The sequence below is a fragment of the Biomphalaria glabrata genome, chromosome 5 (assembly GCF_947242115.1).
Source record: "Biomphalaria glabrata chromosome 5, xgBioGlab47.1, whole genome shotgun sequence".
NCBI lineage: Eukaryota > Metazoa > Mollusca > Gastropoda > Planorbidae > Biomphalaria > Biomphalaria glabrata.
Window position 1 is genome coordinate 6,943,317 of NC_074715.1, and position 13,767 is coordinate 6,957,083.

Sequence of the window (13,767 nt, forward strand, 5' to 3'; positions counted from 1 at the left end):
ATGTAGAGAAATACAGATATAGAGATGTAAAGATTTAGATATCTATAGGTGTAAAGATGTAGAGAAATAAAGATGTAGTGTAAAGATGTAAAGATTTGAAGATGTGTAAAGATGTAGAGATATAAAGATGTAAATATGTAGAGATTTAAAGATGTAGTGTAAAGATGTAAAGATTTAAAGATGTAGTGTAAAGATGTAGAGATATAAAGATGTAAAGATGTAGAGATTTAAAGATGTAGTGTAAAGATGTAGAGATATAAAGATGTAAAGATGTAGAGATTTAAAGATGTAGTGTAAAGATGTAGAGATATAAAAATGTAAAGATGTTAAGATGTAGAAATGTCAAGAGGAAAAGATATAAGATGTAGAGACACAAAGATGTAAAGTTGTTAAGATGTAAAGATGAAGAGAGGTAATGTCAATATGTAGAGATATAAAGATGTAATGTAAAGATGTAGAACTGCTTCTCAATTCTCTATTGAAATATTTAATAGGCTCTTTGTTGCTTTTTCTGCCGAAACCCTCACCCCCCGCCCTTTTTTTAACACATCACTCTCCCTTAGAGATTTTTACTCTTGAATCTTCACTTCAGCTTTTCTTCTCCCGAGAAACACTTTGAAAGATCCCCTCCCCCACTCACTAAATACAAATCATTTAATAGGCTCCCATGTTCACTACGACGATTATTTCATTCTTACTTCTATATCATTATACGTAAAGGGGGGGGGGATATGTTTTTGTCTAGATAGAAATTTGATCATTTTCTAAAATCTCAACATTACCATTTCCCAACTACTTTGGCCGATCATCCTTGGCAAACTGGCTGGCCAAATCCAGTTTCGAGCATTGGCTAGTGAGTGTGAAGCGATAATGGCCGTCCAGATCGCGAATTGGCCGATATATGGTTATGTATGTGTGTATGTATGTTCTAACTAACAGTGAACAGAAAATCTTCATTTTCGTTTAGTTAGAAATTTTCAGAATGCACATCATTTTGTAGAATCGAGTTTGGATACAAAGTGCTTCGTGTTATTCAAGATCTGGGACTGTCGATCTATCGTTTAGGGATTACGTTCGTCAATCAAAACCACATCAGAACTTAAATGGCTAAATCTATATACTTAAAACCAAAATCAGTTTTGCTTCACTTTTATTAACCATGAATTCGGATTTAGACTACTCTACATCCATTATATCGAGCTCATATTTCTCCGTATCGTTTTATTTTCTTTTTCTAGGCTACATATTGTATTGCTTAAAGAACGTAAACAAGGTTACAAAGACAGTTTGTGTGGAAACACACTCCAAATCGGCCCCCGAATAGTAAAAAGGCAAGCTTCAATATTTTCAGAAAGACAACGATACTTTAGGCACGAAGGAAGTTTGTGTACTACAACAAACTCGTAGGTGCTTCGTGCAGGTTAGTCGTACTCATGTATGTACTCACAACTAGGTAGCAGTTGTGAAAGTGACTAGAAATGAGAGTACTATTTTCACTAGAAGATTTTTAAAACAAGGTTACAAAGAAAGTTTGTGTAGAAAGACAAACTCAAAAAAATCGGCCCCAGAAGTGGTCCACCCAGGCAGGTAAACAGGCAGGCTTCAATATTTTCAGAAAGAACATCAGAATGAGATTCTATCAAACGCAAATGACAGAGAAGCATGGAGAAAAAAGGTTGACAGATCTTGTGTGATGCCCCAACGGTCCAGCAGACCAAGAGAGGTGAAAGTGAAGGAGAAGTTTGATGTGAACCTGGCCTAACTGATGTCTTATAATGAATATCTAATTGATCTAATTGTTCTGTAAAGGATCAATTTCTTATTCAAATCCTCAGGAAAAAAACATTTCCTTAAAAATAAAATTCTCTCCTTCCTTTGGTACAGTGTTTAATTGGGTCGCATTGCAGTTCTTGCGATAATATGAAAAACTACTTATTAATTGTTGTTTTAAATTATGTCCACCTTAGATGCATACAAAATACATTTTTTCTCTTTAAAAATAAAAGTAAACATTCTTTTTGCAAATGTAGTAATTAGTTTGACAGAACTTACTTAACTTAGCAATACAATTAAAAAAAAAAAAATTTTGACAAAAAATCTAAAACCGTTTGAGTGGTCTAAAATTTCATGAAGTCGGATTTTCACTATCTTTTCTAGTTTACAAGATCTAAACGGGACGGACGAACGGATGGACGGACAGAAAGACCACACAAAATTAATAGTTTCTATTTCCCTTTCGGGGGACGCTAAAAATCAGAATGTAACCAAAGAGAAGATTACTCTGCTTAACCTTAATGTTTCTTAATGCTAATTAATAAAAGTCGCGCGTAGTTGTTTTTACAAAACCTATATCAACTCACTCTGTCTGTCTGGTAAAATGTTTGTATTATATTTCACCCATACCCGATCTCGGATCAAGCTGAAATTGTGCACACTTATTTCTTATACCTGACAACACAAGAATCTCAACAAAAAAAAGTTAATTAACTAGTGGTAATTAATTACTTTGTTTGGTATTGAACAAGGGAAAGATATTGTACTTGACTGATGTGGTGGTATAAGTTGAATTAGTCCCCTTTATTCTTTGAAGCGAGAAAGTTTGAAACTAACAATCGATAACTCTAAAACATTCTATTTTCGTAAGCACTTCGCTGGCACAGTGGTTAGAGTGTTGGCTTAAGAGGGTTTGGGGAGGCTTGAGCCCTCGAGTTCGAATACAGGTCATTCAACTTTTTTGTTAAATAAATGCAATTAAAAAGCGATTACGGTAACATTCGCAAATATCCCCACTTCTTTCCCTCCCCCAACCCCGTTCCCAACTGGTCACAGGCAACAAATGGGATCAAAGCGTAGTAATAGAGTTTAAAGCATGAAATTTGGCTAAATAAAAAAAAATTGGTACAAATAAAATTCTAATGGTAGAGATTTATTACTGTTAGTCTAGATCTAATACTAATTTAATAGCATGACTGATCCAAACTAATTGATACAACTATGCTATAAGCTTTTTTTAAAGTATTTTCTATAATTTCTTGTTTTTCATTTCATTAACGCTGATCTTGTTTTAAAAAAAGATCCGGTCAACTAGTAAGGAGCAAGTAGTCTTTAGATTGAATTTTTTTTCTGTTTCTATTGAAATCTTCTAAAGTGGACAAAAAGTTTTTTTTATTATAATTGTAATAAATAATAACAGTTCCTTTTTAGCATTTTAAAAATTTTCTAAGCAGCCTTATAAGATAAAATTTCAGTTGTGTTTGTGATGTCTGTCGGTCCATCAGTATGTTTTGTTTAGATCGCTTTCACCTTGCTCGAAATAAAATATTTTTTTTAATGTCTTGAAATCAAAGAAACTCATATTATAAGCATGCGTGAATTAACCAATATAAATAACCTTTAGTATTACACACGGTCTTTTTAATTAGTATACACGCTATTTAATGTTATAAATTCAATTTGAAATTATTTCGTCATCTTTTTTATTCAGTGTTTTTAAAGCACCCCCTGTTGTTTTTATAACGTCTGTCTGTCCGTCGATATAGATGCAACGACCATTTGTTCTTTTTTTTTTAAAGCGAATACTTAAAAAAAATAATTAAAAACATATTTTATTTATACAGTTATATATATATATTCAAAAAGTTGTAAATTTCACTAGCATGCACATCTTGCAGCTAATAGAAAGATGTCTTATGGTTCTTTATAAAGTATTATCTTGATTTTTGTGCATATATCATCTTTAAAACAAGATTTATTTGCCACAGTTGTGTGCTAGTTTGTACTGCGCTTGGGATGAGAAAGGAAAGCCCTCATCGTTTGGAAAATATACAACGATTATATTCATAAGCACAACAGCTGCTTCTGAAAGCTTGTCAAATTGTTTTGAAATCTTAGTTTGCTTATTGTATGCAGGTATGTATTAACCATTTAAAAAAACAAATTTAAAATGTAGATGTTCAATTAAAACATGAAAGACATGTCACTACAGGATGTAGAGCATAGATTACTAAGGTTATTAGCTTAAGAAAAATATCAGACACTGAATGAAGAAACTTACAAGAAACAAATGTTGTAGAAATCTCTTAAATGTAGAATAACTAGACATGAGTTATATTGAAAAAAAATTGAATTACATTTATACTGTAGTAAATATAATGAGATTGAAAACATGAAGAAATAAAGCATGCTAGTCGACCGGTGGCGTAGGCGCCATTTTGCATAGCCGGTCTTAGGCCACTGCAACCTATGCGACAGCAGTGGGCCCCCACTTTCAAAGGATCCGCACTTTCATAGGACCTGCGCTAATTGAAGGTGTATAAATTATTAAATTAAACAATTTTTTAACTTAAAACAGATTTCCCGCGCCCTCATGTCGATTTACCAGGAGGTCAACAATTCTCATAGATAGATTGAAACATTTGGTAATTCTTGCTATTGAGCGGGATCTATATAGGAAACAGAATTATTATGATATACTGTATGACTTTGCTACACGCAAGGCTCGTAAAGTAATTCTGTACGTAGTTAAGGATGAATAAAATATAAAATACATAGACGAATTTATTTTCTGATACAAACTCTTAAATCTCACTTATCCGCTTCCCTACCCAAACCTGGCCCAGCGAAATCCGTTTCGCATAGGGCCCTACAATGGTTAAATCCGGCCCTGCTATCTAGTAGATTACTTAGATTAGTTCCTAGTCCAATCCTCCCGCTGGACAAAGGAAGATGGGATCGGGCAGTGTTTGATAAATTTAAACGAGTCCAGCGCGCAGCCAGTCATCCGTAGTGTGAATACTACTCTTGTGTTTTCTCGTGGACTATCCGCAGAAATAAGAGAGTGATCTTTCCTTTACTTCTTGACAAAACTCTTGAGGGAAGAAGAGAATTATATATATATAGATTTATGATTTTATTCTTATCAGTGGCGTCACCACGGTCGGTGTCACTCTGTTAGAAAACTGGGATTTTGAATTTTGGGATTTTAGGGGCGCCCTAAGTCCACCCAACACTAATGGGTACCTGACTAGTTGGTGAAAGCAAAGGCGGTCTGTCGTTGTGCTCTGCCACATGATACCTTGCTCGTTAACCATTGGTCAAAGAAAGAGATCACCTTTAGATCATCTGCCAAATAGATCGCAAGGTCTTAAAGGGGAACTTTTTATTTACTTTATGGGGTCTTGATCTGTTCAAGCAAAAGACGATATGAAAGTAATAGATTCTAGTCTCGACAGAGATGCATTGAGGTGATCATGCTGTTACTTAGTTGTTGTTTTTTTTTAACATTAAGTAATATTTTTACTTCATTTAAGCATTATTTATTATTTACTTAAATATACAATGTAAACAAAACTTTTTTTGTCATAAAAAAAAATATAACATTCGCCCTTCCCCATTTTATTGACACACATTCTTCTTTTATTTATTTTTTTTTTTGGTTACATTTGATGATATCAAACCAAAATTATTCATAGCGAAAATAATACTAATAAGCATATTGGGGTATCCAGCTACCTACGTGCGAGCTGAACCCCTTATGTGACGCCACTGATTCATTTGATTTTTCGCCAATGTTACAATCATTGCTACTACTGAATAGATATGACTAAAAATGTTAGCCGTCAGAGTGGGTAAACAAATATTTGACTAGTTTTATTGGGTGTGCCCAAAAGATGTTGTTAGTTGTTTTTTTTAATTCACAATATAGTTCAAGATTAGATTGTATTTTTTAAAAATCTCCTAACACAGGCGTGAAATGTTGTTTACTGATACCCCCCGCCCGCCTTTTTTTAAATATTGTAGAATTTTTATAAATGAATTCTTGGAACAGAGCGCACTGCAAATATATAATTAAATTAAGGACAATAATTAGGCTAATAAGAATCTATTAACATTAAGCAAACATAAACAACAAAGGACTAAACTAAGAGACACATCAAATATCTAGTCTAGTGATCATGTCTGCCGATTGCTGCATTTCGAACAAGCCCCTTGGCATTCACCGCGTGCCTTAATTAGTGTTGTACACCAAGGCTGACCCAGTGAACGCGAACAGGTGTTCTAGATCTGGCTGTCACCTTTGTCCTGTCTTGACCTTAAGGCCAAGTGACGAGAGGCTCAGTGCCACGGTGGACTCTTGAGTGATGATTTGGCAACGTCTGATGATCTCATTTTGCTGACCACTTTGGCTCACAAACATCAACATGTATTTATTATGTTAACAAAGACGCACATCAATTAAGACACATCCATCAAATATTATACATTGATATTTTAAATGTCAGTATTAATATAAAAAGATTTTTTTAATGCATAGGAATACTGATAGTAAAATCTTATTTAACTAATTATTATTCTGTAGTCCTAAACTTATAACAGACTGGTGTACTAGATCTACTTACCGTTAAGTGTGTGCAAAGCTTGGCCCATATCGAGTCGACCGCACAGTTCTGCAACGCATTGGGCTGCTATAATGTAATATAATATAAAATGCTTTAATATATCTAAATTGACTATCATGTAATTTCACAAATTTAGAGTCAACATGATAAAATGACAAGTGAGAATTTAAAATATTTATAAACTCTTGCTATGTCAGAACAAGTTGATGTCATGGCTGCCTGTGCAGCAATTTCTATAAAGAATGAAATAATGACGTCAGCTTTGTCGTCTGCTAAATACGTTCTTTTATGGGCTTGGTCACATTATCATGCTCAGAGTAGCCTACCCTGATAGATGTCGATGCTACAACGTGGAGGTGAACTGATGCTGGTCTAGATCTAATGCAAAACAACTATAACATCGTAATGCTTGGTGAGTAGAGGATTCATCTTTCTAGCACAATCTCAAGATAAAAAACATTCAAGTCACACGAAGTCAAAAACTGTCTCGAGGCCTCGCATCCATCCTATCACATTAACATCAGAACACTGTGTCGCTGAGAGCCGCTCGGTCTTGCCAGGCGACCAGTGAGTGACTCACAAGTTTCAAGACAAAGGGACAGCGGACAGACCAACACACGTTCATTGATTTTTTTTTTTTTAGGTTCACCCTCCAGTCTGCCATGCCATTCTCACTGGCAAATTGTGTAAGATGTTGGACGGCAATCCAATCTGATTGTCATTTGTGTGACAGGGCGGATCAATACTCAGATCTAGCAACGGCGAGAAGCGTTTCAGATGTCGTTTTTAAACAGACATCTAAGTTGTCAACTGATGATATATGAATACCGTTAGTACTAATCTATCTATCTATCTATCTATCTATCTATCTATCTATCTATCTATCTATCTATCTATCTACCTACCTATCTATCTATCTATCTACCTACCTATCTATCTATCTATCTATCTAATATATATATATATAAATTAATTTCAAACATTAGTTAACATCCAAGCCAATTGCTCAATCATGTCTTGGTTCCTAATTAAAGCAATCATTGTTATGCATCTGTATTGTTTTAATATATACACAGTTTTTTACTCCTAACGACAGCCGCTGTACTATATGACCCCCCTCCCATCCTACCCCATTTCACTCCCACACACACACACACACACTCACACATACACTTCATCATGACCCACCCCACCAATCCCTTCCCATTGCCATCAAGGGGGAAAAATCGATAATTTCATTTCCCATTCTAGTTCCTCCACTAGGCACGCTAGAACCAGACTGCCTCATTAATAACTCCACTCACGATTGCCACCCGCCACCTCCCCTTGCTATTGATTCAGAATATTGACAGTAGCAGTCTATACATAGCCACTGACTGCTGCGTTTTGTCTATTTAGATGATGTGTAGAGAACAATAGACATCTAGACTATGAGTCAAAGTGTTAGGCGCTGATGTGTATTTAGTAGACCCAGATATTTATCAAAGACATGAATTGATATTTCTAGCACTAATAAAAGAGTGAGGCATACTTAGCTTTAGTTGAAATGAACCCATAGAGTGACTGAACAGAAAATTAATACATGGAAACAAACAATTCCATGAAACCAATGAATTAAAAAAAAATATTTTTTAAATATTCTAGCTAAAAAAAAAAAAGACAATATACAGAAACGAATAAACTACTTTATACTTAGAAACTAATGTGATAAAGTAATGGAGGGAATAAATAAATTGAATTAATAAGCAGAATTAATATAAAGCATAATAAAGAACTAATTTTAGAATCAACTAACAATAAAACTAGGAAATATATAAAAAAAAACTAATTTTAGAGTCAACTAAACTAAAGAATGAATTCAATTAAACTAGGAAAGAAAATATTGAAGCAATACAATGCATCAATATAAAACTAACATAATGAACTAACACAGTTTACTAAATAATGCATTTAACAAAGAATAGATTCATCAGTTAATATACCTAAGTAGCCACTGGTAACGGCGATGTCGTCCTAAATAAATGTCGTCTCAAGAGAATGTCGTCCTAAAAGAATGACATACTAAATGTCCCAAGAGAATGTCGTCCTAAACGAATGTCGTCCTTAGAGAATGTCGTCCAAAAAAATCTTACAGAATGTCATTCTAAAAAATGTCTCAAGAGAATGTCGTCCTCAAAGAATGACAAACTTAAAAATGTCTCAAGAGAATGTCGTCCTAGAATAACATACTTAAATGTCTCAAGAGAATGTTGTCCTAGAATAACATACTTAAAAATGTCTCAAGAAAATGTCGTCCTAATAGATGGTTGTACTTAGGTTGTGGTTCTAAAATAATGTTATTCTAAATAGTAATAGAAAATGGCCGGTTGGTCTTGAAATGCGCGTGCGTGACAAGGATTGTCGACACAATAGACGGGTTTTGAATGCGCCAACATCATTGTTTGCCATCCTGTATTACTGAACAAAGGCATCTGTCATTTGTGTGTCTAGGTAGCTGAGTGTCAAAAGTGACCAGTCTATAAACTGCAAGTTCACATGAAGTTATGAACGCTCGTTCCCTACATTCGAACTGCTTCAATAGATGCTAGAAGTGTGTCCACGTTGTTCTTGTAAGGCCTAAGTGGAAGTCCACAAAGTCACGTGTTAAATGACGTCACATAAAACTCTGGGGATGTTGTCACAAGTTATTTCTACATGTACAGAAAGACATAGTAAGCATTCTTCACAAGTCCAAGTTCTCTTTCACATCGATGAAAGGCTGAAGTTTTTGTGCCAGGAATCTTCTAGATCTTCTTTAAAGTGCATTCCCATCTGTCAATCCGTCGATCAGTTTATTGTCCAAAACCGATGTGCCAATGATTCTTCGTTTTCCTAAAGTGTATATCATTTCCTAAATCCTAATCACTTTATTTTAATAGACCACACATGCTCTAATGCTGAATCGAGTCAACCAACTTTTTTTTCCAAACACATATGTCATTCGCTATCGATCCTTAGGATTGTAAAGTTTGTTCTCCAATATTACTACAAAAAGACATTTCTCAAAGCCGTTTGAATTTTTCGAATAAAACAATAATACATTTCTGTATAATATAATGAGCAAATTGTACAAATACTGCGACATATGTTCCTTGGTATCTTAATACTGAGATATTCCAGTCACCTGAAGCCAAAATATTTTGTTTATAAATATAATTAAAAAAAAAAAGAAATAATCTGAACTATCTGTGCATTGCAACTCACGCTCACGCACAAAGACCAGTCAGTAAATCTCCATGGCTGTCATAAAAAAGATGTTGATGTTCATTCCAGTTAAGTTACTGTCACTTGGGTTAAGTCACTTGGGTAAGTCACTTGGGTTAAGTCACTTGGGTTAAGTCACTTGGGTAAAGTCACTAGGTTGTCAAAAGATTAAAAATTCTAAAATACTTAAAACTTCTCGTTCGAGTGAAACCAATGAAGTGAAAGATTTCATTGACCTTTGCACTAGATCTGGTGTCGAAAGAAATATAATAAATGCGTTTTCCACTAAAGTTTATCTAACGATCCAACGAATGAATGTTGCCATAGAAATGAAACAGTTCTTTACTTCTCAAATGGTCACGTGGGCAGTGATTCTTTTAATGAGTCCATCTAAAAACTAAGAGCAGCTGAATTCACCGAAACGAAACATGACAGGAATAAATGTGTTCGTGTCATTTGTGAATTTACTTTAGAAAATTAATGAAGAATGTAAATTGTATTAATAATTCTATATAATAGGTTATAGGCATTGTCTTTTATTTGGAAGTTTTTGAAAGCTGCAGTAGTTTATATATATATATATGAAAAACATATTTAAAAAAAAGGATACATAATTACAGACACATGTGGGTTAGGGCAAAGACACCATTTTAAAAAAGTATACGCAATACTTCTTGTCTTGGGCAGAGACAAGTGGTCAGTAGACACAATGTGATTGATGACCAAGTGAAATGTTCACGTGTAGTTTGGTTTGATATTAAAAGTTCACGCTAAACGATAAAGTGCAATGAATTTATTTTGATTTCAAAGATACGTCATGGTGATTGATTTATGATTTAAATATTTCTTAAGTAATCAATGACAAGACGTCGGTAGAGGAGAGCCAGGACACAGCCTCAGGGTCCAAAGAGAAGAAAAAAAGAATAAGTCAATAGCAAACAAGAACGCTATGTGAACATATGGAACCGAGTTCGTTGCTCTTGGCGCGGATGAAAGTAAGCTTGTATTCGACTGCCATGCCCAACTTCAACGTCCCCCAAGGGAGACAAGATCTCTTCCCTTCCTAAGATGAACATGTCAATGTAAGCACACGTTAAAGGTGCTGACAACAGGAGCCGGGAGAGGGCTGTTGAGAATAGAGAATGTTGGAGGTAGACTTTATCTACAGCACTTAAGGCTGAGTAACGTTGTCACTGAAGCAACTAGGCAAATTAAACAACTAACAAGATTAGCTCAACTTGTTTTGGTTGCATGTATATGTTGCAGGCGTAGGCTACCTTTCTTTAGCAGACGTCGCAATGCTCGAAACCCCCCCCCCCCCCAATCCCTTCTTTGTCTATATCTCCGACATCATTCTGTGGTTTAAGTAGCAAATATGTTATATAGAGAATATAGTAATGGCGAAAACCAGAACTAGGTGAGCGTTAGCGCACAAAGATCACGTGATTACACACCAAGATCACGTGATTATACTACAAGATTACGTGATTGCACTATGAGTAGTTCATGATCGTCTATCTGTTGGTTCAATAACTACAAGTGCGTGGGTGTCTTTGCGTGTTCATAAGTGTGTCTATAGATGAAAGACAACTCTAGAAGACGTCCCTGTTCTAGAATGTTGCAATGACGAGAAATTCAAGATTTAGATCTAGATCTGAATCAAAGTGATTTCATAATTAACTATCAGATGTGTTATGATTCCCTGTGTTTAAATAGTTACACGAGCTACACTTTACCATACTCATGTTGTAACTTACTTATAGTTTCTATTTCTTTTCTGTCCAAACTTTGTGTGCAATTAAAGTGACGAACTGAGAGGCACCAACTCTTGTATTTCTTTACGTCTATGTCTATGTTAAGAAGAATGTCATTCTTTCATTGTAGTGTAGTTACATAGTGACCTAAGTAGATAATGTTACTATTGTAGTTATTGTAGACTATACGTTTTTCTTACGTTTCATTATATTCAAATTACCGATGCTAATTAGAAATAATATATAAGCATTTGTCCCGCATAAATCTTGCTGATAATGCAACTTGTACATATGTCTAATGTATATATATATAAATATATTAAACTGTAAAGGTTTTATTAAAAGATAAAGTATTAAAATGCATGAATTGTGAATATTAATTGAAGACTAGAGTATGATTGTGTGTATGTGTATGTGAATGTGTGTATATATGTGTGTGTGTGCATGAGTTGCGTAAGTAATTATAGATTAAACGCTCTGAGATTGGGTGCGTTTCAGAAAAATTACATAAATTAAAAATCAATATCTGACCTACTTAAAACAGCAGAGGAGGAACTGCGTATGACGTCATTACAACATTCTAGTAAGGTACTCACGTGCCAGTCTGTTCCCTTGCTTCTAGGATGTCTTGGCTTCTACTAGGCGCCTTGCTGCTTTGAGCCGGACTTTCTGGGGCGATTTCTCTGTTCATTGTTCTCTTTTCAACGATCAATCTCTGCTGTAACAAATTGTCTTTTCTTTTTTCAACATTGTCTTCTAAAACGAACCGCAAATCTTTCAGATGGTATTTGTTCATTATGTTTTCTAAATGTAACACTACTTCAAACCGTGGTTTTATTTGCTCGTGTTCAGTATTCTTTGTCAGTTCTAAATAAAGTACAAAAAAATTATATTGAGAACGAGTTCTTCATTTTCACGCTATAATTGGATTTGAATGACGTCATTCACGAACAGCACAACCATTAGTTGTCACGCACCCTACCAGCGCCACACATAAAGAATCCAGGAAGCCCCGAGTGAAGGAGGGGGGGGGGGCAGCATCGATCTCCATCGGCTTCCGTTCTACAGAGACGTCAATTCCGCTCTAATTAATCAGCTTCTCATAGTGACTTTTTTTTTCTCTCTCTTTCTCTCTCTCTCTCTCTCTCGTTTCTGCGACAGTGTGTAGCATTGGCTTGGTCTCTGCGTTCTCTCTGGTTTATATGAAATAATTTTTGAGGATTCGAACTTTTTCTCTCTTGGTGTCACATTATGACTTGTCCTTACATTGTCCTGTTTTACTGAATGCATTCGTGTCATAAAATCAGAGGGAGGGGTATTTGATCATTCCTTTGAAACCTAAAATAAGAGACAATGAAAGGAAAGTTAGCAATTGATTGGTAAAATAACTTAAAAGCTGTAATTGAAAATCAATGATAGTCTGTAGACCTTGAAATTATATAACTTTAAAAAATCAACTAACCTTAAATATACTCAGACTACGCTTAAGAGAATATGAAATAGAAATGTGTCGTACCTTTCTGTCGTCAATTGAATGATGTCCGACTTTTTCTGGCTACGACGAAATGGTAAGTTGTCCGGTGGCTGCAGAGACCATGTATGGTGGTAGTGGAGCCGCTGCAAGCACACGTCCTCTCCTGCTTACTGCTCTGCCTGGTCTGGTGCTGTCCCAAGCAGAGCTTAGTCTTCTGGCTTCGATCTGTTCCCCAGGCCACAGGATGTAAGCGGCGCTACGATTGGTGCCTTCGCTTCATGAATTATAGATCGGTGCCCGGTATTGGATGGTCTCAAAACTTCCATTCCAGAGATGGGAAGGAGTGGAGAGGGAAGTGGGGGGGTTGATGTGGTCACGTGATGTGAATAAAAAAAAAAAGATGCCGCAGTGCTTTGGGACCCTACGAGGGGCCTACTCTGTGACGTCACTGTGACGTTGGAAATTAACATAGAGGTGCCCCGTGCAGACGGACCCTTGGCTAATGATTAAAGCTGGTCCTCTTTCCATCTTCTTGGCCCTCCGTCCATTTTCTTCTGTACTCCTTCAAGCCGTGTCTCTACTGAGTCCTTCAATTACTATTTCCTTTTCTGTCTTTCCTAGTTGAACCTACTCTCCAACATTCTATATCAGATTATCAAGTTCTTGTATAGAATCGATACTTTCATTCACAATTGGGTTTGATTCATGTGCACAGTACAACTTAAAGATATATATTTTCTGAGCTATTGGTCCTTTGCAAATCGATTTACATGCATAATCGATTATGAAATGCGTGGAAGTTATGTGTGTAATCGATTCATTATACCATGTTATAGCAATATTGGAGACGATATTAATGCCCTCGTTTTAAAAGCGATGACCAAATTTTTACCAATGG